At 37.2% G+C, this 26923-nt stretch overlaps 1 pseudogene; it reads left to right on the forward strand.

Annotated features, from left to right (window-relative positions):
• LOC138308201 (sialate O-acetylesterase-like) overlaps positions 1-26118 on the forward strand; it is a 52685-nt pseudogene extending 26567 nt beyond the window's left edge.
• Positions 26119-26923: the final 805 nt, after the last annotated feature.

The following is a 26923-nucleotide window of genomic DNA, read 5'->3' on the forward strand; positions in this document are numbered from 1 at the left end:
GAGATGACTTATTGTCTTTAGAAGTTAGTATTATTCCGTGTGTAAACGCGACTACGTACAGTGTGTATCTATGAACAACGATTTGTTTTCGTATAACACGTACCTTACCTAATTTGACCTGGTTTGACATTTCTTTTACTAGATGTATATATAATGGCGTATGAGCCAGCCAACACTGATATGTCCGGAAAATCGGATCACCATTTGGCAGCTTCCATGGAAATCAAATTAGGGCCCATAATTGTACTCCCGTCTCCGATTCCACATCGAGGCTTATCGATTTCAGAAATCAATCATGTCTACGATCGCTCGACGTATTAATAATTCATTGAGTTACCGTGGTTTTCATCTACTTTCATTTGCGTCAAGTGTAGGACATTACGATTTAACTATATTACCTCAAGGATTTATGGGATGTGGATGTTTTGATGGCGTCATATAAAAGGAGGTATATCTTATCTATCTTGTTACATGTGTCCTGTACTGATTTCATCTCGCACTACATGCGTCATCTCGTACATGGAGAAGACGCCCTTCAATGACCTTCACATTAGATAATACTAAACCAAATCAATTATTTGGTTAAACACGTAATTATGTAGTTTGACCAAATATGCAATATTAAATTAGGACATCCTCCTTCAAATGATAGCCCCATCACCGAGGAAAACACCTTACCTTTCAATGGTCACATTTTATTAAACGTATTCCTAGTTAGATAGTGACAGACCTTCATATCGTGTAGTTAACGAAGGAAACACAGAAACTAGTAGTATTCTGAAACATCTAACCTCGGTCTGTGCATGTTAAAAATCGACAGGGATAACTCACAATTTAACTGTTAAGGTATGGTTACTTGTTTTGCCTCTGAGACACTCAAACACCCCTACATACTCAACTGTATAACATTTTCGTGCTGTAAATACTTTTCTTGTTTTTCGTGGTTGTCGTTGAACCACGAACATAGAAGAACGAAATTAACGAACGATTAAAGAACGAGATTACCACGATACAGACACAGCAACAGCTTAACGGGGATTCGAGAGGTGGGGTTTGGAAAAAGTTTGGAAAGGATGCATAATTCATCAGAAAACAAACAAGTAATCAACATGTGTCTTAGAGAAACACGAAGCTTGATAATACCAAACCCTCAAATAATTACAGATGTTGCCTTGCTGTTGATACTCGGCGATATACTTACACGCTATCGGCTTTATTTTAGTGACAATACAAACAGTCGCAAACCGATAGGAACCCATTAATTAAAAGTACTGTAATAATCTTACATCTAAGCCTTCCTTGAACTATAAATACTATTGTTACATACTAGTGTTACCGACAGTACTTACAAGATGACCTTAATTGCCAAATGGGCTAGTGTCCTATGGTACATACCGAACACGGTTATTCCCAAATTTTAGAAACACCATTCAATAATGAATATAATTAAAACTTATTTCAATTGATTTTTAGAATTTCACAAAATCAGTATGTCCCTTTTGACTCCACCTCCAGACCTCTATGGCGTTCACTTCTACCGTTTGGATGATTTCCAACCCCAATCCTTTACTAACTTATAATGTTGCCAGCAAAGTATGAATGTCACAGTTTGTTTACTTCCTGATAAAAACACACCCATATCAATGTTCAGGACACTAAGCCTCCGTCTTGTGGTTCCTGTTCTATTAGATCATTCCTGTTTTGTTATAGAGAAATAGTCGTTGTCCCTTCTCCGGTCTTGGTGCCTGAGGGAGCCACCTATCAGCTATATGTTTTTTATATATATTTCTTTTTGTATCTTCAAACAATTAGGATGTTGAGTATTCTTGGTCATATTCGTTGCATGCTGCTACTTGTACACGTACATTGTATGCTAAGCCAAGTTTGTTTGTTTTATTCATTTCGGATTCGTTTAATAAGACGTCGAGCTTGATTATTGTGGAAGTCAATATAACCATTCGTTCAATTTCTTACGGTTATTCAAGCTAGTTAATGTCACTGGCAGAACCTGAAAAGAAAACAAAACTGAAGCCATACCTCGTAACTGTGTAGCCCACAAGCTGTACGGGTTCTCAAGCTCGTCTTGATACCAGCTTCATTTAATGAAACCCCAAAACAAGCTTTCCATGTTGATTACTGACTCAGAATTGAAGAAGGCTTTAATTAAGGGCATTAAATTAGATTCCAAAGAACTTCCGACTGGTAATTAAGTTATTTAACAGTGTATATCTGATGAAATTGTTATTTATGGATTAAAATTTGTATTGATGTTTACGACTTGATTAAAGTAGTTTTTACAGTCCCTTCAGAATTAATATCAATTGTAAGGTACAAGCAATAATAATAACAAAACCAGAAACAAGATCGGAGCAAATCTAAGCGCATATGTTTCCAGTCTTAATTCATGAGGCTCTTTTCAAATAGTTTTAAGTAGACAATAAAACTAAAACAATACCACCCATTTTGATAATTTTTGTCCTAGCCTTTTACTGTGCATTTATTACCAAATAGACTGATGTTTTGGAGGAAATAGCCTTTTGATACAGTTAATGTCTGTGTAGCTCTACTATTGGTGCAATCTTGCTACATGCAAGTAACCAAGTGTGCCACGAAAAATGTGACGGCCTTCCTTATCAGCCTAATATATTCCTGTATTATGTATTTATGTTTTTTTCAATATCGTCTGTTTCCCACAAAATACATTAAAACCCCCTAAATATCGGTCTGTGTACTTTGATAGGCCAGTTGTCCAAAGGCGAACGGATGTAATATTTGATTGGTATCACACGGCCAATTTTACTATTGATATTAAGTTATGGAAACAAAGACTTGGCAATTAATTTTAAGCTAAAAGTTCACGAGCACTTTAGCTGGTGAATTTTGACCGATAGGAACAGGAAGTGCAGCTGTACTTGTTATCGATATGACAACATTTAGGACAACAAGGGATTGGTTTTCGAGCTAGGAATTCCTCGGCGCCGAATGCTCGTTATTGAGCAATTCAAAACCAATAGAATCACTCTAATGCTATGCTACATGTCTGAATAAACATCCACATTACAAATCGGCAGCTCGATAACGTTTAATTTCCGTTTTCCGCGGATGAAGGTTTTTGTTCCGGTAGAACTCGGAGACGCCCAGTATGTTTACATGGAAACGTCTCGCCTCGACCGCTTCGCCTGAAGCCAACTTAAGCCATCTGTTGACATAAAACCTTCACATAATGCCTTATATGTTTAGATTACGTGGGAGATAGTTGTATAAGGCTTATGTTGATAATATGTTTAGTTTCCCTTCGCTGTTTTATAAGACAGATAAAAGTTTTGTTAACGATAGCAATGGCTAATATCAAAGTACAATTGAAATGTTAAAATGTTAAGATATTTTTTGTTTAGTATTTAAACTGGTCTTACTCTTGATCAGTTGAATGCTGAATAGTTCATAAGTATGTTTTTGTAAATTATATATATTAACGACAAATTGATGATAACAAAGATATTACATTAAACATAACTATAAATTGGTGTAATTCAAGCAAATTGACTGACAAGCCCTTGCTTCCTTTGCTAGTGTTATATCGCACGTAAATAAGCATATTGTTGACATTGGATTCTTAATCTGCAAAGAATCCTTATAAACATCGTACCTTATCCGGCCTTCACCAACCTAACAGCAGCGTCTTATTGCCGTCACCAGTGTGGTTAGGTCAGGGCCCTGTAGGATAATGTAATACTCGGGAGTGGGATAAACAGGCTATAACGGATTAGGGGGGAAATCGAAGATCTTAAGACTGATGTTATAAATACACTCGCAAAGAACTTAATTCCATAATTCCATGAAAATGTTATTTTACAACTCTCTATCTTTCTTCCATGAAAAATATTTAATACACCTAAATTTCTCATCTTATATTTAGTTGATATACCCCCTACCTAGGGACGAGAACTTTCCTTTCCCAGAAACCCAAACTACGTTACAAGTACCGTTTTATTGTTACTAAACTCGAAATATTGATACACATTTGATAGTATTATGCTTTAATCTTACGAAATTGTTCTAGTGTGTGTAATCAGGTTTTTTCTAAATAATTTTAACGGTTTTGTTGTGTATATTATGGCAGTACATGTACCAGCTATAGGATATAAAATATCAGGTTATAACATTACTTTCTTCCATAACCGTGGTAGTAATTGTCAGTAGAGAAGAATTTTACATAAACTCAAAAACCGCTTTTATATGTGAAGAGTGTCAGGGGTATTTGATTTCAAATTAAAACGAAAGGATAAATCTCCATAAGACAATCGATAGTAAACAGTTTATATGATGGCTTTGTTCTTGTGGGTGTTGCCAAGAATGATTCAATTTTTCCAAAGGGATTTAAGAAGCATGCTGAGAACTTTAGCTTTCACATTGGATACAAAAACTAGTTGCATTCTATTTATGCATAATTTCCCATTTTTCCGTTAAAGCACGAATTAACAAAAATGTACTATAAAGCACAAGCACTTTTGAATAGGGTTTTGACGCACAAACAGTGTTTATTGAAAGCCTATTGCCCTTTGACAATCACTTTTTCAGAAGGACTTCCTGAAAATTCTCCGTTTAGAAGACAACTTATTTAACACGCTAATTGATTGTTTTAGCCTTTGGCAAATTTGACAATGGGCGGCACTATCTGTAGCATACAGGCTGAGACACTAGCATGATGTCATCAGTAAAACATTGATAGGTGTTCTCCGGCAGTAACGAACAATCCCAGAGATTGTCGAATAAAACTTTCAGAGTGTGTACCTTGGGCGGGATTTAAGACAATATTTTACAAAGGCGCCAATTACTTGCACTCTAAGCTTGTAATATCTTTTTAAACTCCGTGTCTAGATACAGACAGCCAGAAGCATCAACAAAGATATTTTTATTGAAAAGCCATTTTCTTACCATGTCACCCCTAAACATTTTCACTTACATAGGCAAACAACATTGATTTGAAATTTAAATTATAAACCTAATTCAAAATTTTTCAAACGCGAGTGAAATGTAAAATCCACTGCAAAAGAGGATCAATTGAACGATGAAAAACAATGTGAATAGATACTCCACATGGAATGTTCTGTCTGCTTCATCAACAAACATGCAACTAGAGGTAAAATCAGCTTCATAGACACCAACCGCCACACCAATAAAGGTAACCATCTCCTTCATAGACACCAACAGCCTAACCCATCGAGGTAGCACTTTCCTTCAAAGACACCAACCGCCACACTAATCGAGGTAGCACTTTCCATCATAGACACCAACCACCACACCAATCGAGGTAGCACTTTCCTTCAAAGACACCAACCGCCACACCAATCGAAGTAACACTTTTATTCATAGACCACAAACGGCCACACCGATCGAGATAGCACTTTCCTTCAAAGACACCAACCGTCACACCAATCGAGGTAACCATCTCCTTCACAGACAACAACCGTCACACCAATCGAGGTAACCATCTCCTTCACAGACAACAACCGTCACACCAATCGAAGTAGCACTCTCCTTCACAGACACCAACCGCCACACCAATCGAAGTAACCCTCTCCTTCACAGACACCAACCGTCACACCAATCGAGGTAACCCTCTCCTTCACAGACAACAACCGTCACACCAATTGAAGTAGCACTCTCCTTCATAGACACCAACCGCCAAACCAATCGAGGTAACCCTCTCCTTCATAGACACCAACCGCCTCACAAATCGAAGTAACCCTCTCCTTCATAGACACCAACCGCCACACCAATCGAAGTAATCTTCTCCTTCATTGACACCAACCGCCACACCAATCGAGGTAACACTTTCCCTCATCGACCACAAACGGCAACACCAATCGAGGTAACCATCTCCTTCATAAACACCAACCGCCTCACCAATCGAGGTAACCATCTCCTTCATAGAAACCAACCGCCACACCAATCGAAGTAACCCTCTCCTTCATAGACACCAACCGCCACACCAATCGAGGTAACCCTCTCTTTCACAGACAACAACCGTCACACCAATCGAAGTAGCACTCTCCTTCATAGACTCCAACCGTCACACCAATCGTGGTACACTTTCCTTCATAGTCACTAACCGCCACACCAATCGAAGTAACCCTTTCCTTCATAGACACCAACCGTCACACCAATCGAGGTAGCACTTTCCTTCATAGACACCAACCGCCACACCAATCGAGGTAGCACTTTCCCTCATAGACCACAAACGGCAACACCAATCGAGGTAACCATCTCCTTCATAAACACCAACCGCCTCACCAATCGAGGTAACCATCTCCTTCATAGAAACCAACCGTCACACCAATCGAAGTAACCCTCTCCTTCATAGACACCAACCGCCACACCAATCGAGGTAACCCTCTCCTTCACAGACAACAACCGTCACACCAATCGAAGTAGCACTCTCCTTCATACACACCAACCGCCACTTCAATCGAAGTAACCCTCTCCTTCATAGACATCAACCGCCACACCAATCGAAGTAACCCTATCCTTCATAGACACAAACCGTCATACCAATCGAAGTAGCACTCTCCTTCATAGACACCAACCGCCACACCAATCGAAGTAGCACTCTCCTTCATAGATACCAACCTTCACACCAATCGTGGTACACTTTCCTTCATAGACACAAACCGTCATGCCAATCGAAGTAGCACTCTCCTTCATAGACACCAACCGCCACACCAATCGAGGTAGCACTCTTATTCATAGACCACAAACGGCCACACCAATCGTGGTACACTTTCCTTCACAGAGACTCCAACCGTCACACCAATCGAGGTAACACTCTCCTTCATAGACACAAACCGTCATACCAATCGAAGTAGCACTCTCCTTCATAGACACCAACCGCCACACCAATCGTGGTACACTTTTCTTCACAGACACCAACCGTCACACCAATCGAAGTAGCACTCTCCTTCATAGACACCAACCGTCACACCAATCGAAGTAACCCTCTCCTTCATAGACACAAACCGTCATACCAATCGAAGTAGCACTCTCCTTCATTGACACCAACCGCCATACCAATCGAGGTAGCACTTTCCTTCGTAGACACCAACCGCCACACCAATCGAGGTAGCACTCTCATTCATAGACCACAAACGGCCACACCGATCGAGTAGCACTTTTCTTCAAAGACCACAAACGGCCACACCAATCGAGGTAGCACTTTTACTGGTCGTAAAAGGCGACTAACTTTAGGATATTTACTCTCTTCCTAACCTTTTCCTTACGTAATCCCTGACACCGAATCACTCTTTGTTTTAAGTTGAGCGCTCCTCTGAGGGAGGCTCTGGATTCTGTCCCCAGGCCGAGACGGACGCGTAATCTATAAAAGTTGTCGTTTCTTAGCGCTCATCATTAAGGGAGTGGGACGCAGCATTAAGTGAGTGGGACGGCTGATTAACCATTAGAGAACCTTGCATTGATGGTGATAGTTCTAGGGACCAGCTTTCCGACCATACTACCGACAATACCAAGTAGTACTATACATGCCAATCTCAGCAACAACAGTACTACTATAGCCTCGATGAATGTCGACAAAATCTCTACGACAGGGACAAACGCTACACTTAAATGAAAAAAAAGAGAAAAACCAGCTCCCAAGTTAGGCAGGTACAAACAAAACACTAGCGACTATGAAATATGAATGATATCACTTCATCACCGTTTACTTTTAGTTACCGTAAGCCGTAGTTAAAGATAATAGTACAGTGGTGAACATGTCTTATATTGATCAATAGCCGTTCGACTTGGGATCAGGATTTTGAGATTGGCATAAAATCATTAACAGGTTGGGGCTGATGATGTTTTTGTCTCTGGGAATACTCTTTACCATGAAGTATTTTTGTGGTGTAAATAAAAAATAAAATACGAACAAATTCCCAACGTATATTATACAGTATCAAATCCTTAACGAAAGAACGTTTCTTTCTTAAAGGGGTGGAAAGTCAGTGAAATGCTCTCTTTCCAATATATTTAAGGTGGGAATTTTAGGCTGGTGACAATATTCAATGATTACAAATCGATTTTCTTCATGTGGTTATTGATTCATTTCAGGTTTATAATTCCAATAGAAATTTACCAAATCGATAGTTAAATCAAATCAAACGAAAACAGCTGAACAGAAATTGTATTATTCTGTAGAGAAGTATAAAAGATGCACACGGAACGCTGATTGTATAGTCAGCATTTGTAAACTTGCGCTGCACATTTGTATGACTTAGCGTCAACGTAAAACACATTTATTTGAAAATCGATCTAAAAACAGTGGGAGCGGAGAAAAGTGGTGGAGAAATATATCGTAATACCAAATCGTTCTGGAAAATCTGGCTTTACGAGGAAAAGGGGAGAGGAAAAGCGTACCATCATGGTTTTCTTTTAACTTGGTATCAATCAAAACTAAATTAATTACAATACACATATATTGATGTTTGCTTATCTTTTTTGGTGATTCTTTTATTTTTTCCTTTAAAGTGAACAGTCGGGCAAGGATGGCTAAAGTAGGTAAAAATGGTGTGAATGTATCCAGTATTATTTCTTATGAAATAGAAAAATAAAATCTCTCGTCAAAATCTGTCTGCGTACGCAGAAATTAATTTAAAGTATAGGAATCCTAAAACGTCCTCCCGGCTGACGGGAGGCTGAAGTTGGTTCCGAGTTCCGAGTTCCGAGTTCCGTTTAAGCTAAACGGAACTCGGAACCAGTTCCGAGTTCCGTTTAAGGATTTTGTTTTTTAAACAAAATTTTAAAAAATTCAATTTATGTAATTTGAACATATTACAAATGTTTTCTGTTGTGTTTTTTTTCATGGATAATTTGTGATAGAGCTAGTTTAAATACGTTTTCAAATAACATCTATTTCCGTTTAAGTAAAACGGAACTCGGAACCAGTTCCGAGTTCCGTTTAAGGAAATTTTCTATTTATTTAGATAAAATCATTCTATATGCCTAAGACATATGAGAAATGTTGCCAGTTGTCTTTTTCCATGGGTTTATTAGTGATGAATCTACTTTAATTCAGTTTTCGATCAACTTCTATCTCCCAGTTCCGTTTAAGTAAAACGGAACTCGGAACCAGTTCCGAGTTCCGTTTAAGGAAATTTTCTATCATTTTAGATAAAGTCATTCAATATGCCTAAGACATATGAATAATGTTGCCTGTTGTCATTTTTCATGGGTTACTAGTGGCTAATCTACTTTAATTTAGTTTTCGATCGACTCCCATTTCCCAGTTCCGTTTAAGTAAAACGGAACTCGGAACCAGTTCCGAGTTCCGTTTAAGGAAATTTTCTATCTATTTAGATAAAATCATTCTATATACCTAAGACATATGAGAAATGTTGCCAGTTGTCATTTTTTCATGGGTTAATAGTGGCAAATCCACTTTAATTTAGTTTTCGATAGACTTCCATTTCCCAGTTCCGTTTAAGTAAAAACGAACTCGGAAACCAGTTCCGAGTTCCGTTTAAGGAAATTATTCCATCATATTTAGAGTAAAATCATTCAATATGCCTAAGACATATGAACAATGTTGCCTGTTGTCTTTTTTCGTCGGTTACAAGTGAGGAATCCACTTTTAATTTAGGTTTCGATCAACTCATTATTCCCAGTTCCGTTTAAGTAAAACGGAACTCGGAACCAGTTCCGAGTTCCGTTTTAATGAAATTTTCTATCATTTTGGATAACTATCATTCTAATATGCCTAAGACATATGAGAAATGTTGCCAGTTGTCTTTTTTTTCATGGTTTACTAGTGATGAATCTACTGTTAATTCAGTTTTTCGATCAACTCCTATTTCCCAGTTCCGTTTAAGTAAAACGGAACTCGGAACCAGTTCCGAGTTCCGTTTAAGGAAATTTTTCTATCATTTTAGATAAAGTCATTCAATATGCCTAAGACATATGAATAATGTTGCCTGTTGTCATTTTTCATGGGTTACTAGTGTGCTAATCTGCTTTAATTTAGTTTTCGATCGACTTCCCATTTCCCAGTTCCGTTTAATTAAAACGGAACTCGGAACCAGTTCCGAGTTCCGTTTAAGGAAATTTTCTATCTATTTAGATAAAATCATTCTATATGACTAAGACATATGAGAAATGTTGCCAGTTGTCTTTTTTCATGGGCTACTAATGATGGATCTACTTTAATTCAGTTTTTGATCAACTCCTATCTCCCAGTTCCGTTTAAGTAAAACGGAACTCGGAACTAGTTCCGAGTTCCGTTTAAGGAAATTTTCCATCTATTTAGATGAAATCATTCTATATGCCTAAGACATATGAGAAATGTTGCCTGTTGTCTTTTTTCATGGGTTACTAGTGATGAATCCACTTTAATTTGGTATTCGATCAACACCTATTTCCCAGTTCCGTTTAAGTAAAACGGAACTCGGAACTGGTTTCCGAGTTCCGTTTAAGGAAATTTTCTATTATTTAGATAAAATCATTCTATATGCCTAAGACATATGAGAAATGTTGTCAGTTGTTCTTTTTCCATGGGTTACTAGTGATGAATCCACTTTAATTCAGTTTTTCAATCAACTCCTATCTCCCAGTATCCGTTAAGTAAAACGGAACTCGGAACCAGTTTTCCGAGTTCCGTTAAAGGAAATTTTCTATCATTTTAGATAAAGTCATTCAATATGCCTAAGACATATGAATAAATGTTGCCTGTTGTCATTTTTCATGGGTTACTAGTGGCTAATCTACTTTAATTTAGTTTTCGATCGACTTCCATTTCCGAGTTCCGTTTAAGTAAAACGGAACTCGGAACCAGTTCCGAGTTCCGTTTTAAGGAAATTATTCTATCTCTATTTAGATAAAATCATTCTATATATACCTAGACATATGAGAAATGTTGCAGTTTTCATTTTTTCATGGGTTAATAGTGGCAAATCCACTTTAAATTTTTATCGTTTTCGATAGAACCAGTTCCGAGTTCCGTTTAAGGAAATTTTCTATCTATTTAGATAAAAATCATTCTATATGCCTAAGGCATATGAGAAATGTTGCCAGTTGTCTTTTTTCATGGGCTTACTAGTGATGGATCACTTTAATTCAGTTTTTGATCAACTCCTATCTCCCAGTTCCGTTTAAGTAAAACGGAACTCGGAACCAGTTTCCGAGTTCCGTTTAAGGAAATTTTCCATCTATTTAGATGAAATCATTCTATATGCCCTAAGACATATGAGAAATGTTGCCTGTTGTCTTTTTTTCATGGGTTACTAGTGATGAATCCACTTTAATTTGGTTTTCGATCAACACCTATTTCCCAGTTCCGTTTAAGTAAAACGGAACTCGGAACCAGTTCCGAGTTCCGTTTAAGGAAATTTTCCATCATTTTAGATAAAATCATTCAATATGCCTAAGACATATGAACAATGTTGCCTGTTGTCTTTTTTCGTCGCTTACAAGTGAGGAATCCACTTTAATCTAGGTTTCGATCAACTCTTATTTCCCAGTTCCATTTAAGTAAAACGGAACTCGGAACCAGTTCCGAGTTCCGTTTAATGAAATTTTCTATCATTTTGGATAAAATCATTCTATATGCCTAAGACATATGAGAAATGTTGCCAGTTGTCTTTTTTCATGGGTTACTAGTGATGAATCTACTTTAATTCAGTTTTCGATCAACTCCTATCTCCCAGTTCCGTTTAAGTAAAACGGAACTCGGAACCATTTTCCGAGTTCCGTTTTAAGGAAATTTTCTATCATTTTAGATAAAATCATTCAATATGCCTAAGACATATGAAAATGTTGCCTGTTGTCTTTTTTCGTCGCTTACAAGTGAGGAATCCACTTTAATTTAGGTTTCGATCAACTCTTACTTCCCAGTTCCATTTAAGTAAAACGGAACTCGGAACCAGTTCCGAGTTCCGTTTAATGAAATTTTCTATCATTTTGGATAAAATCATTCTATATGCCTAAGACATATGAGAAATGTTGCCAGTTGTCTTTTTTCATGGGTTACTAGTGATGAATCTACTTTAATTCAGTTTTCGATCAACTCCTATCTCCCAGTTCCGTTTAAGTAAAACGGAACTCGGAACCAGTTCCGAGTTCCGTTTAAGGAAATTTTCTATCATTTTAGATAAAGTCATTCAATATGCCTAAGACATATGAATAATGTTGCCTGTTGTCATTTTTCATGGGTTACTAGTGGCTAATCTGCTTTAATTTAGTTTTCGATCGACTTCCATTTCCCAGTTCCGTTTAATTAAAACGGAACTCGGAACCAGTTCCGAGTTCCGTTTTTAGGAAATTTTCTATTTATTTAGATAAAATCATTCTATATGGATATAGATGTGCATGCCAGTTTGACTTTTTTCAGCCACTAGACTATTAAAACAATTCTGAAGGACATTTTGTCTTTTTGGGCCATCATCCCAGTTCGTTTCATAAAAGGAACCAACCAGAATCCAGTCTCCGTTTTTGATTTTCGATCAACTTTTTAGAAAAGATCATCTTTTTCCTAATTGTCAGAAATGTATAAACGGAACGCCTTTTTTCTGGGACCCGTTTAAGGAAATTTTCTATCAATCCTTTTTCCGAGATAAAAGTAAAACGGATGTATATTCCATTTTCTAAGTTCGTTTAAGAATGAGTTTCCATCTTTTCTAGATATGTCAGTGTTTTAGCCTTTTTACAGGAATGTTTTGCCTTTTGTCTTTTCCATTCAATAATTAAGTTTTCGACAGAACACCTATTTCCCATTCCGTTTAATAAAAACGGAACTCGGAACCAGTTCCGAGTTCCGTTTAAGGAAATTTTCCATCATTTTAGATAAAATCATTCAATATGCCTAAGACATAAGAACAATGTTGCCTGTTGTCTTTTTTCGTCGCTTACAAGTGAGGAATCCCACTTTAATCTAGGTTTCGATCAACTCTTATTTCCCAGTTCCATTTAAGTAAAACGGAACTCGGAACCAGTTCCGAGTTCCGTTTAATGAAATTTTCTATCATTTTTGATAAAATCATTCTATATGCCTAAGACATATGAGAAATGTTGCCAGTTGTCTTTTTTCATGGGTTACTAGTGATGAATCTACTTTAATTCAGTTTTCGATCAACTCCTATCTCCCAGTTCCGTTTAAGTAAAACGGAACTCGGAACCAGTTCCGAGTTCCGTTTAAGGAAATTTTCTATCATTTTAGATAAAATCATTCAATATGCCTAAGACATATGAACAATGTTGCCTGTTGTCTTTTTTCGTCGCTTACAAGTGAGGAATCCACTTTAATTTAGGTTTCGATCAACTCTTACTTCCCAGTTCCATTTAAGTAAAACGGAACTCGGAACCAGTTCCGAGTTCCGTTTAATGAAATTTTCTATCATTTTGGATAAAATCATTCTATATGCCTAAGACATATGAGAAATGTTGCCAGTTGTCTTTTTTCATGGGTTACTAGTGATGAATCTACTTTAATTCAGTTTTCGATCAACTCCTATCTCCCAGTTCCGTTTAAGTAAAACGGAACTCGGAACCAGTTCCGAGTTCCGTTTAAGGAAATTTTCTATCATTTTAGATAAAGTCATTCAATATGCCTAAGACATATGAATAATGTTGCCTGTTGTCATTTTTCATGGGTTACTAGTGGCTAATCTGCTTTAATTTAGTTTTCGATCGACTTCCATTTCCCAGTTTCCGTTTAATTAAAACGGAACTCGGAACCAGTTCCGAGTTCCGTTTTAGGAAATTTTCTATTTATTTAGATAAAATCATTCTATATGCCTAAGACATATGAGAAATGTTGCCAGTTGTCTTTTTTCATGGGCTACTAGTGATGGATCTACTTTAATTCAGTTTTTGATCAACTCCTATCTCCCAGTTCCGTTTAAGTAAAACGGAACTCGGAACCAGTTCCGAGTTCCGTTTAAGGAAATTTTCCATCTATTTAGAAGAAATCATTCTATATGCCTAAGACATATGAGAAATGTTGCCTGTTGTCTTTTTTTCATGGGTTACTAGTGATGAATCCACTTTAATTTGGTTTTCGATCAACACCTATTTCCCAGTTCCGTTTAAGTAAAACGGAACTCGGAACCAGTTCCGAGTTCCGTTTAAGGAAATTTTCCATCATTTAGATAAAAATCATTCAATATGCCTAAGACATATGAACAATGTTGCCTGTTGTCTTTTTTCGTCACTTACAAGTGAGGAATCCACTTTAAATCTAGGTTTCGATCAACTCTTATTTCCCAGTTCCGTTTAAGTAAAACGGAACTCGGAACCAGTTCCGAGTTCCGTTTAATGATAGAAAATTTTCTATCATTTTTGATAAAAATCATTCTATATGCCTAAGACATATGAGAAACTGTTGAACCAGTTGTCTTTTTTCATGGGTTACCTAGTGGCTGATTTGAATGAGCAGACTCGGTCCATTTCAATTGCCTTGTTTTTCGAGAAAATTCCAGTTACTTTTTGATGGCCATTACCTTTAGAGGTGGTCAGCTTCTAATTAAGAAGAACTCATAGATCTTCAGCTTAAGTGTAACTGTGCATTCGAATCCACCTTAAGTTCAAAGCCTTTTTAAGTAAAAATTCAACTTGCCATTCAATCAAGTATAAACCCTTCGTTGTCGGGACAGGAGAAAGTTACCTAGTAATAATCCCTCTATTCAAGAATTTCCTTATTGACAAGAAGTCCATCCATCGGAAAGGTATTTTCAAACGGAAGGAACAACTACCGGGGAAGCTCCCTTGTTCACATTCAGATGATTTGTATTGGTTAGGAAAAATCCCACCTAGGAGGGTCTCTATCTTCCTCGTCAATCTTGTTGAGCAGTTCGGCCTGTCCGTCTTTTTTTCCAAAGTTCATTGAAGGAAATCAAACACGAGATCCACCATTTGCGTCAAGGTTTATCATCTTTCTCCATCGGGGGATCCAGAGAAACACTTGCCATTCAGGAGGAAAAAGGACCATGCTTTAAAAGGGTGCGGTCGAGGAGGTACCTGTAGAAATATACATCCGGCTTCTATTCAAGAATTTTTCTTATTACAAGAAGTTGGGAGCGTCCCATCAGAAGCTGCTAGTTTATACGGGATTTCTGCACTAGGGGAATGACATGTTCACATCTATTCTTTGGAGCGGAACACCCGTCTGGTTATACAGTTGAAACTGTCATTTTGAGATGCTTTTCTGTTGTCTCTCATGTTTTAAAATTTTTCACAAGGGGGTTTGTGTGACTAATGACTTTCATCTATAGATGATCGCGTCCAATCAAGAGAAAGATGAGATACATATATCCATGGATCCGGTTTCCGTATTCCTTCATTTCCCATCTTCAACCTGGTAGACAGGGTTCTACATATCGAAAGCATCATTGTCCCTCCTTCCGATAGCGCCACTGTGTCCGAGACAACACTGGTTTCCCGGAGCTTGTCTTGTCGTTTGTGGTGGATGTTCTCTGGTTTTCCCACCCAGAATCATTCTCCTGCGCAAGCCTAGGCCCGAGACGTTACATTCACGTCCTGAGATCCTCTACCTTCACTCATGGAAGTTTTTTCATGAGTCCTCTCTCAGACAGGCTTTTATTCGGATATGTCAGCTCGCATCGCCCGATCAATTAGGTCTTCCTCTTCTGCCATCTACCAGTCACGATGAAAGATCTTCTGTGAGTGGTGTATCTTCAGAAACATTGATCCGGTCATGGCCTCTGCCCAGCTGCTTGCGAGTTTCCTTATTCTTGTCGACTAGTGAGCGCCATCCTGTCCCTGGTAGTATTGCAGACTATCGCACAGATACACATATACTGCCAGTGTACTTTTAAATGGTAGACCAGAGGTAGAAACTTCCATTTCTTTGTCTGCCTTGATTTGGGGGTTCAGTCTCGAACAGGCATATGGTACAGTAGTTAGCTCCACAGTGGAACATAGAACACGTGTTATGGGGGCACCATAATGTTTGTAACGTTTAAGACTGTGTTCCTTCTTACTCATTGCCTGATGCCGCGGGAGGAGTGATATATATGCATTGCCTATTCGCCTTCGTTGGGCTAGAGATACCTCTGCCATTACCATTCTCACTTATCATGTCGTTTCTCCTCGATGGGTCCTTGTTCCATGACATCATCTGCCGGTTGACGTGGTCAGTCTGCTTTCACTGACCTTCACTGTCTCTGTCCTCCCAATCAGATGGGCGGATTTCCTTGGGTGCGGTTGTGGTGACTCAGTCTCTGACTGCTCCTCCTCAGTAGACATTATATACATTTGTGGTTTTTAACTGTATACGAGCAGGTTTCACAATGGTGCACCTCTTTTCACAAGGAGGTATATCCATTTTGTATTCCTTTCCTTCGGGGGTTAATTTGCCATTTGACTAGGCTGACTTGCTTCGGACTCTCTACTACGGAAAGACGCTTTCGTATACTAAAGTTGTGGTAGCGTATTGCTGAACTGAAATTGAGATTTTTCAGTGAAAAACCAATTTTCACAATGTAATACTTTATGGGGTCCCACAGTAGTTTTTATCACCTTTCCTTCTCAGTCATTTTCCTCTTATGGCTACATAAAGATTTTAGAAGAAGGGATACCACTCTATGTTACTCTCGTCAAATACGAGATTAGGTACGGTATAGGGTAACGGGGTTCACAAATCTTATTTTGTCAAGGCTACAAAGATTGGACAGATAGCGTGTTTACATTCTAAACGTATGGTTAATATTACTGTATATCATGAAGAGTGGTTTTACATTGATACACCTCAAATGTACATATGAAAGACTTCTTCTCTGAATCTAAGCACGGGATATATGTCATATTGCAATGGTAGCATCTTTATTGGATGGGGATTCAAAATTATGCAAATGGTGTGGCTGACGTCCTTGGGTTCAGACCCCCCGTTTATAAAAAAAATGGTTCCACATCTCTCCAATGAAGCTTTAGACTAAATTAAAACTTTTCTTCATTCCTACAGAAGAAAATGGATTTTAAAGAATTTGCAATATTTCCACTACTAGTCCTCGCTCCTCAGGCCTCCTGGGGGCCAGGGCCACCGTTCACACAAGGAAGCTTCAGCCGAATTTTCGTCAAAATTCATTAAGCAATTCAGGACTAGTAGAGATTTTTGTGAAAAAGTTGACAGACGAAGGACTGACAACGGAAACCGGAGGCCGCGGTATAACATAAGCTCACCGGCCCTTCGGGTCAGGTGAGCTGTTGCACGAAACTCGGGTTTGGTTTCTAGTTTAGTAAAAGGTTCAACTTACACGGAAATCGGAACTGGTTCCGAGTTTCGTTTTACTTAAACGGAACTGGGAGATAGGAGTTGATCGAAAACTAAATTAAAGTGGATTCATCATTAGTAACCCATGAAAAAAGACAACAGGCAACATTTCGCACATGTCTTAGGCGTATAGAATGATTTTATCTAAATGGATAGAAAATTTCCTTAAACGGAACTTGGAACTGGTTCCGAGTTCCGTTTTACTTAAACGGAACTGGGAAATAGGACTTGATCGAAAACTGAATTAAAGTGAATTCCTCACTAGTAACCCATGAAAAAAGACAACAGGCAACATTGTTCATATGTCTTAGGCATATAGAATGATTTTATCTAAATAGATAGAAAATTTCCTTAAACGGAACTCGGAACTGGTTCCGAGTTCCGTTTTACTTAAACGGAACTGGGAGATAGGAGTTGATCGAAAACTAAATTAAAGTGGATTCCTCACTAGTAACCGTTGAAAAAAGACAACAGGCAACATAGCTCATATGTCTTAGTCATATAGATGATATCATCCAAAATGATAGAAAATTTCCTTAAACGGAACTCGGAACTGGTTCCGAGTTCCGTTTTACTTAAACGGAACTGGGAAATAGGAGTTGATCGAAAACTGAATTAAAGTGGATTCATCACTAGTAACCCATGAAAAAAGACAACTGGCAACATTTCTCATATGTCTTAGGCATATAGAATGATTTTATCTAAATAGATAGAAAATTGCCTTAAACGGAACTCGGAACTGGTTCCGAGTTCCGTTTTACTTAAACGGAACTGGGAAATAGGAGTTGATCGAAACCTAAATTAAAGTGGATTCCTCACTAGTAACCCATGAAAAAAGACAACAGGCAACATTGCTCATATGTCTTAGGCATATAGAATGAATTTATCTAAATAGATAGAAAATTTCCTTAAACGGAACTCGGAACTGGTTCCGAGTTCCGTTTTACTTAAACGGAACTGGGAAATAGGAGTTGATCGAAAACTGAATTAAAGTGGATTCATCACTAGTAACCGATGAAAAAAGACAACTGGCAACATTTCTCATATGTCTTAGGCATATAGAATGATTTCATATAAAATAATAGAAAATTTCCTTAAACGGAACTCGGAACTGGTTCCGAGTTCCGTTTTACTTAAACGGAACTGGGAAATAGGAGTTGATCGAAAACTGAATTAAAGTGGATTCATCACTAGTAACCCATGAAAAAAGACAACAGGAAACATTTCTCATATGTCTTAGGCATATAGAATGATTTTATCTAAATAGATAGAAAATTACCTTAAACGGAACTCGGAACTGGTTCCGAGTTCCGTTTTACTTAAACCGAACTGGGAGATAGGACTTGATCGAAAACTAAATTAAAGTGGATTCATCATTAGTAACTCATGAAAAAAGACAACAGGCAACATTTCGCACATGTCTTAGGCGTATAGAATGATTTTATCTAAATAGATAGAAAATTTCCTTAAACGGAACTCGGAACTGGTTCCGAGTTCCGTTTTACTTAAACGGAACTGGGAAATAGGAGTTGATCGAAAACTAAATTAAAGTGGATTCCTCACTAGTAACCGATGAAAAAAGACAACAGGCAACTGGTTCCGAGTTCCGTTTTACTTAAACGGAACTGGGAAATAGGAGTTGATCGAAACCTAAATTAAAGTGGATTCCTCACTAGTAACCCATGAAAAAAGACAACAGGCAACATTGCTCATATGTCTTAGGCATATAGAATGATTTCATCTAAAATGATAGAAAATTTCCTTAAACGGAACTCGGAACTGGTTCCGAGTTCCGTTTTACTTAAACGGAACTGGGAAATAGGAGTTGATCGAAAACTGAATTAAAGTGGATTCATCACTAGTAACCGATGAAAAAAGACAACAGGCAACATTTCTCATATGTCTTAGGCATATAGAATGATTTCATCTAAATAGATAGAAAATTTCCTTAAACGGAACTCGGAACTGGTTCCGAGTTCCGTTTTACTTAAACGGAACTGGGAAATAGGAGTTGATCGAAAACTGAATTAAAGTGGATTCATCACTAGTAACCCATGAAAAAAGACAACAGGCAACATTTCTCATATGTCTTAGGCATATAGAATGATTTCATTTAAATAGATAGAAAATTTCCTTAAACGGAACTCGGAACTGGTTCCGAGTTCCGTTTTACTTAAACGGAACTGGGAAATAGGAGTTGATCGAAAACTAAATTAAAGTGGATTCATCACTAGTAACCCATGAAAAAAGACAACAGGCAACATTTCTCATATGTCTTAGGCATATAGAATGATTTTATCTAAATAGATAGAAAATTTCCTTAAACGGAACTCGGAACTGGTTCCGAGTTCCGTTTTACTTAAACGGAACTGGGAAATAGGAGTTGATCCGAAAACTAAATTAAAGTGGATTCCTCACTAGTAACCGATGAAAAAAGACAACAGGCAACTGGTTCCGAGTTCCGTTTTACTTAAACGGAACTGGGAAATAGGAGTTGATCGAAAACTGAATTAAAGTGGATTCATCACTAGAAACCCATGAAAAAAGACAACAGGCAACATTTCTCATATGTCTTAGGCATATAGAATGATTTTATCTAAATAGATAGAAAATTACCTTAAACGGAACTCGGAACTGGTTCCGAGTTTCGTTTTACTTAAACGGAACTGGGAGATAGGAGTTGATCGAAAACTAAATTAAAGTGGATTCATCATTAGTAACCCATGAAAAATGACAACAGGCAACATTATTCATATGTCTTAGGCAAATTGAATGATTTTATCTAAATAGATAGAAAATTTCCTTAAACGGAACTCGGAACCAGTTCCGAGTTCCGTTTTACTTACTCGGACATGGCAGTTGATCGAAAACTGAATTAAAGTGGATTCATCACTAGTAACCCATGAAAAAAAAGACAACAGGCAACATTTCTCATATGTCTTAGGCATATAGAATGATTTTATCTAAATAGATAGAAAATTCCTTAAACGGAACTCGGAACTGGTTCCGAGTTCCGTTTTACTTAAACGGAACTGGGAAATAGGAGTTGATCGAAAACTGAATTTAAGTGGATTCATCACTAGTAACCCATGAAAAAAGACAACTGGCAACATTTCTCATATGTCTTAGGCATATAGAATGATTTTATCTAAAATGATAGAAAATTTCCTTAAACGGAACTCGGAACTGGTTCCGAGTTCCGTTTTACTTAAACGGAACTGGGAAATAGGAGTTGATCGAAAACTAAATTAAAGTGGATTCATCACTAGTAACCGATGAAAAAAGACAACAGGCAACATTGCTCATATGTCTTAGGCATATAGAATGATTTCATCTAAATAGATAGAAAATTTCCTTAAACGGAACTCGGAACTGGTTCCGAGTTCCGTTTTACTTAAACGGAACTGGGAAATAGGAGTTGATCGAAAACTGAATTAAAGTGGATTCATCACTAGTAACCGATGAAAAAAGACAACAGGCAACATTGCTCATATGTCTTAGGCATGTAGAATGATTTCATATAAAATAATAGAAAATTTCCTTAAACGGAACTCGGAACTGGTTCCGAGTTCCGTTTTACTTAAACGGAACTGGGAAATAGGAGTTGATCGAAAACTGAATTAAAGTGGATTCATCACTAGTAACCCATGAAAAAAGACAACAGGCAACATTTCTCATATGTCTTAGGCATATAGAATGATTTTATCTAAATAGATAGAAAATTTCCTTAAACGGAACTCGGAACTGGTTCCGAGTTCCGTTTTACTTAAACGGAACTGGGAAATAGGAGTTGATCGAAAACTAAATTAAAGTGGATTCCTCACTAGTAACCGATGAAAAAAGACAACAGGCAACATTGCTCATATGTCTTAGGCATCAAGATGATTTCATCCAAAATGATAGAAAATTTCCTTAAACGGAACTCGGAACTGGTTCCGAGTTCCGTTTTACTTAAACGGAACTGGGAAATAGGAGTTGATCGAAAACTGAATTAAAGTGGATTCATCACTAGTAACCCATGAAAAAAGACAACAGGCAACATTTCTCATATGTCTTAGGCATATAGAATGATTTTATCTAAATAGATAGAAAATTTCCTTAAACGGAACTCGGAACTGGTTCCGAGTTCCGTTTTACTTAAACGGAACTGGGAGATAGGAGTTGATCGAAAACTGAATTAAAGTGGATTCATCATTAGTAACCCATGAAAAAAGACAACAGGCAACATTTCGCACATGTCTTAGGCGTATAGAATGATTTTGTCTAAATAGATAGAAAATTTCCTTAAACGGAACTCGGAACTGGTTCCGAGTTCCGTTTTACTTAAACGGAACTGGGAAATAGGAGTTGATCAAAAACTGAATTAAAGTGGATTCATCACTAGTAACCCATGAAAAAAGACAACAGGCAACATTTCTCATATGTCTTAGGCATATAGAATGATTTTATCTAAATAGATAGAAAATTTCCTTAAACGGAACTCGGAACTGGTTCCGAGTTCCGTTTTACTTAAACGGAACTGGGAAATAGGAGTTGATCGAAAACTAAATTAAAGTGGATTCATCACTAGTAACCGATGAAAAAAGACAACAGGCAACATTGCTCATATGTCTTAGGCATATAGAATGATTTCATCTAAAATGATAGAAAATTTCCTTAAACGGAACTCGGAACTGGTTCCGAGTTCCGTTTTACTTAAACGGAACTGGGAAATAGGAGTTGATCGAAAACTGAATTAAAGTGGATTCATCACTAGTAACCCATGAAAAAAGACAACAGGCAACATTTCGCACATGTCTTAGGCGTATAGAATGATTTTGTCTAAATAGATAGAAAATTTCCTTAAACGGAACTCGGAACTGGTTCCGAGTTCCGTTTTACTTAAACGGAACTGGGAAATAGGAGTTGATCGAAAACTGAATTAAAGTGGATTCCTCACTAGTAACCCATGAAAAAAGACAACAGGCAACATTGCTCATATGTCTTAGGCATATAGAATGATTTTATCTAAATAGATAGAAAATTTCCTTAAACGGAACTCGGAACTGGTTCCGAGTTCCGTTTTACTTAAACGGAACTGGGAAATAGGAGTTGATCGAAAACTAAATTAAAGTGGATTCCTCACTAGTAACCGATGAAAAAAGACAACAGGCAACATTGCTCATATGTCTTAGGCATGTAGAATGATTTTATCTAAAATAATAGAAAATTTAAAAAACGGAACTCGGAACTGGTTCCGAGTTCCGTTTTACTTAAACGGAACTGGGAAATAGGAGTTGATCGAAAACTGAATTAAAGTGGATTCATCACTAGTAACCCATGAAAAAAGACAACAGGCAACATTTCTCATATGTCTTAGGCATATAGAATGATTTTATCTAAATAGATAGAAAATTTCCTTAAACGGAACTCGGAACTGGTTCCGAGTTCCGTTTTACTTAAACGGAACTGGGAAATAGGAGTTGATCGAAAACTAAATTAAAGTGGATTCCTCACTAGTAACCGATGAAAAAAGACAACAGGCAACATTGCTCATATGTCTTAGGCATGTAGAATGATTTTATCTAAAATAATAGAAAATTTAAAAAACGGAACTCGGAACTGGTTCCGAGTTCCGATGAAAAAAGACAACAGGCAACATTGCTCATATGTCTTAGGCATGTAGAATGATTTTATCTAAGATAATAGAAAATTTAAAAAACGGAACTCGGAACTGGTTCCGAGTTCCGTTTTACTTAAACGGAACCGGGAGATAGGAGTTGATCGAAAACTGAATTAAAGTAGATTCATCACTAGTAACCCATGAAAAAAGAAAACTGGAAACATTGCTCATATGTCTTAGGCATATAGAATGATTTTATCCAAAATGATAGAAAATTGCCTTAAACGGAACTCGGAACTGGTTCCGAGTTCCGTTTTACTTAAACGGAACTCGGAAATGGGAGTTGATCGAAAACTGAATTAAAGAGGATTTACCAATATTAATTCATTAAAAAGCCAACAGACAACATTTCTAATATGTCCAAAGCACATTGACAACATTTATCTAAAATGATAGTGAATTTCCTTAAACGGAACTCGGAACTGGTTCCGAGTTCCGTTTTACTTAAACGGAAATAGATGTTATTTGAAAACGTATTTAAACTAGCTCTATCACAAATTATCCATAAAAAACACAACAGAAAACATTTGTAATATGTTCAAATAACATTAACTGAATTTTTAAAATTTTGTTTAAAAAACAAAATCCTTAAACTGGTTCCGAGTTCCGTTTAGCTTAAACGGAACTCGGAACTCGGAACTCGGAACCAACTTCAGCCTCCCCTGTATCAACTGTGTTATGGTTTTCAAGTTTACTGATATCATCTCAAAGATTGTTTTCTCTCAACAAACTTTGTTTCTTTTTATACGATGAATAAGAAATTGATTTGCCCTTTATTTCCATTAGGAGTGTCTCAAGAAAAAGTTGATCATTTATTACAAATTGAAGGTTACTATTTGGAATATTATCAATAGAATCTAAATTATATATAGGAAGACAGTATTGTAATTTTACAGCATTTATTGTATTATTCACCAAATTTAAATATTCTTGATCATGTAATAAAGAGTTATTAAATTTCCAAAGCCCTTTACCCTTTTTGTAATCATTAAATTTTAAAACAAGTTTTTGGAAAAGAGTGGTCAGACTTATAACCTGCATCAATTCTAGCATCAGAAACACTTGGCAATAAGTTCCGAGAAACAAGAAAAAAGTCTAGTCTAGATTGTTTTACAGGTGAATGTTTTCGTCACGTATAACGCTTCAATTTATTATGCTGTTCTCTAAAAACATCAACCAAATCCAACTTTTCTATTAATTCTATAACTTTATCTCTTGCCTTTGAATTATTAATTTTTTTATAACTTTGATCATAATCAATACTAGGGTCAAGAACCAAGTTAAAATCACCACAGGTAAAACTTAAGGTAGCTCCATACTTTTGGTAAAACTCATGTCATTATTTTCTAAGAGGTCTTATTTTCTTGCATTTTTCATGTAGATTTCAAATCTGTATAGAAAAATGGGTGTTCTCGAACTACTTTTTGAGATATTTGAGCTTGAAATATACCATCCCTGTTGAGTTTTTGTCCTTAATTTCTAACTATAAAACAATATACAAAAATATTGTAAAAATATTTTTTTACAAATGCTAAGTAATTTTCTTTATTTCCGAGGACCGTTTCAATACGTAATTATCATGTTTTGCCATGTTTTCGCCCATTAAAAAAATAATGAATAGGCAAAAAAAGAAATGAAAACCCATGTCAATTTCACAATATTTGTATATGATATGCCCAAGGTAATATATTTTTTTTTGATATCATATAAAAACATGGGGTCCTCGATCAAATTTCACAATTTTGTAAGCTTAAATTTGTAACTCAAAACCCTACCCCCCATTTTATCCAGGGCTAAGATTGGTCATATTTGACTATTTTTTAAAAATCAAACCCATTCTACATCAATTCATATGTTTTTGTCATATTCTATCTGGTTTATGTCCGTTTATTTTGATGATTTTCTCCAAATTTTGTGTTTGAAGGAAATCCGTAGGCGATTTTTTTTAGAATTCCAGAATTTTAGTGCGGGCGGGTCCCTCTTATCATTTTTGCGACGAACGTCACTTCCGGTGTTTGAAAGTCCATTCCCATTTACGACAGAGACCGCAAAAACCTCAGAGATAGCATGTTATATTCACTTCATTGCTTTTACATATGTAGAAAATTTTCACCTATTTGAAATATTCACTTCATTGCTTTTACATATGTAGAAAATTTTCACCTATTTGAAAAATATCCAAGTGGAATGTCGCAGCTTATCGCAAACTATTCAAAACAACCTCGGCAGCTTCCGGTTCAGCGTCATATGAATTGTCGCGGTTTTCAAAAATAAATATAGACCTACCTTAAGGGTTGATTCCAATGAATAATGAATATTAAAATATATAAATATAACAAGTAAAATGATGGGATAAAGTCCGCCGTTATGTAGTCCCGCTGTGATAAATATATTTTTACATGTAAATATCAGGTACATGTACCAACAGGATTTTGAAAGCACTAAAATACTTGTAGTTTAAAGGTCAAAGATCAAAAGATACTAATCATGCCAATGACCGTATACACTACATGTACATATTGCTGTAAAAATGAAAGTGTGTTAAATTCCTTTGTGCATACCATGTTGTGAAAAAGTATGTTATTCTCTTCTAATCATGTATTTAGAAATTATCTTTTATGAAAACATTTTAAAAGCGTTCACTTTTTAAAGTACAGAATAACCCTCCACATATTTCCTCCAGCCACATCTACCATCCTGATACATACATTCAGTCATGGTTACGGATTTTGTGTGTTTGTAGTGAAAAATGAACCTAAGGTTAGGCTTACCGGGAGCAAAGAGTTAAAAGTTATATACATATATATAGTTGTTTTATGTTGTTACCAATTTTTAATGCGCTTAAATGTAATGATAAGAAAAAGCAAAAGGTTAGCGGCATAAGAATCGATTTTTTTCACCATTGACACAGTGATATCTCCAGTAATTTATTAATGTAATATTTTCAATGCTTACAGGTATGCTGTTCTGCAACGACGTTCGGCAAAAATATCGGAAATTGGAAGCCAGCACCAATAACCTCATATCATACATCGGTGGTTACCTTGGGACAAGTCAGTGTGGTCACGTGGCGGTGTCGGCGGTGCGATACGCATGGCGAGAAAGTCCATGTGAGTTCAAGCATTGCGCTGTTTACGGCCGTGACACGGAACTTCCGGGGCCGCCTTTTTATCATAGTCTCCATTAAATGTACCAAGCATTGCAATGTTTACGGCCGTGACACGGAACTTCCGGGCCGCCTTTTTATCATAATCTCCATTAAATTTACCAAACATTGTGCTGTTTACGGCCGTGACACGGAACTTCCGGTGCCGCCTTTTTATCATAGTCTCCTTTAAATGTACCAAGCATTGTGCTGTTTACGGCCGTGACACGGAACTTCCGGGACCGCCTTTTTATCATAGTCTCCATTAAATGTACCAAACATTGCGCTGTTTACGGCCGTGACACGGAACTTCTGGGGCCGCCTTTTTATCATAGTCTCCTTTAAATGTACCAAGCATTGTGCTGTTTACGGCCGTGACACGGAACCTCCGAGGCCGCCTTTTTATCATAGTCTCCTTTAAATGTACCAAGCATTGTGCTGTTTACGGCCGTGACACGGAACTTCCGGGGCCGCCTTTTTATCATAGTCTCCTTTAAATGTACCAAGCATTGCGCTGTTTACGGCCGTGACACGGAACTTCCGGGCCCGCCTTTTAATCATAGTCTCCTTTAAATGTACCAAGCAACGCGCTGTTTACGGCCGTGACACGGAACTTCCGGGACCGCCTTTTTATCATAGTCTCCTTCAAATGTACCAAGCATTGCGCTGTTTACGGCCGTGACACGAAACTTCCGGGACCGCCTTTTTATCATAGTCTCCTTTAAATGTACCAAGCATTGCGCTGTTTACGGCCGTGACACGGAACTTCCGGGACCGCCTTTTTATCATAGTCTCCTTCAAATGTACCAAGCATTGCGCTGTTTACGGCCGTGACACGGAACTTCCG

This window comes from Argopecten irradians, chromosome 1 (assembly GCF_041381155.1).
Source record: "Argopecten irradians isolate NY chromosome 1, Ai_NY, whole genome shotgun sequence".
Lineage (NCBI taxonomy): Eukaryota > Metazoa > Mollusca > Bivalvia > Pectinida > Pectinidae > Argopecten > Argopecten irradians.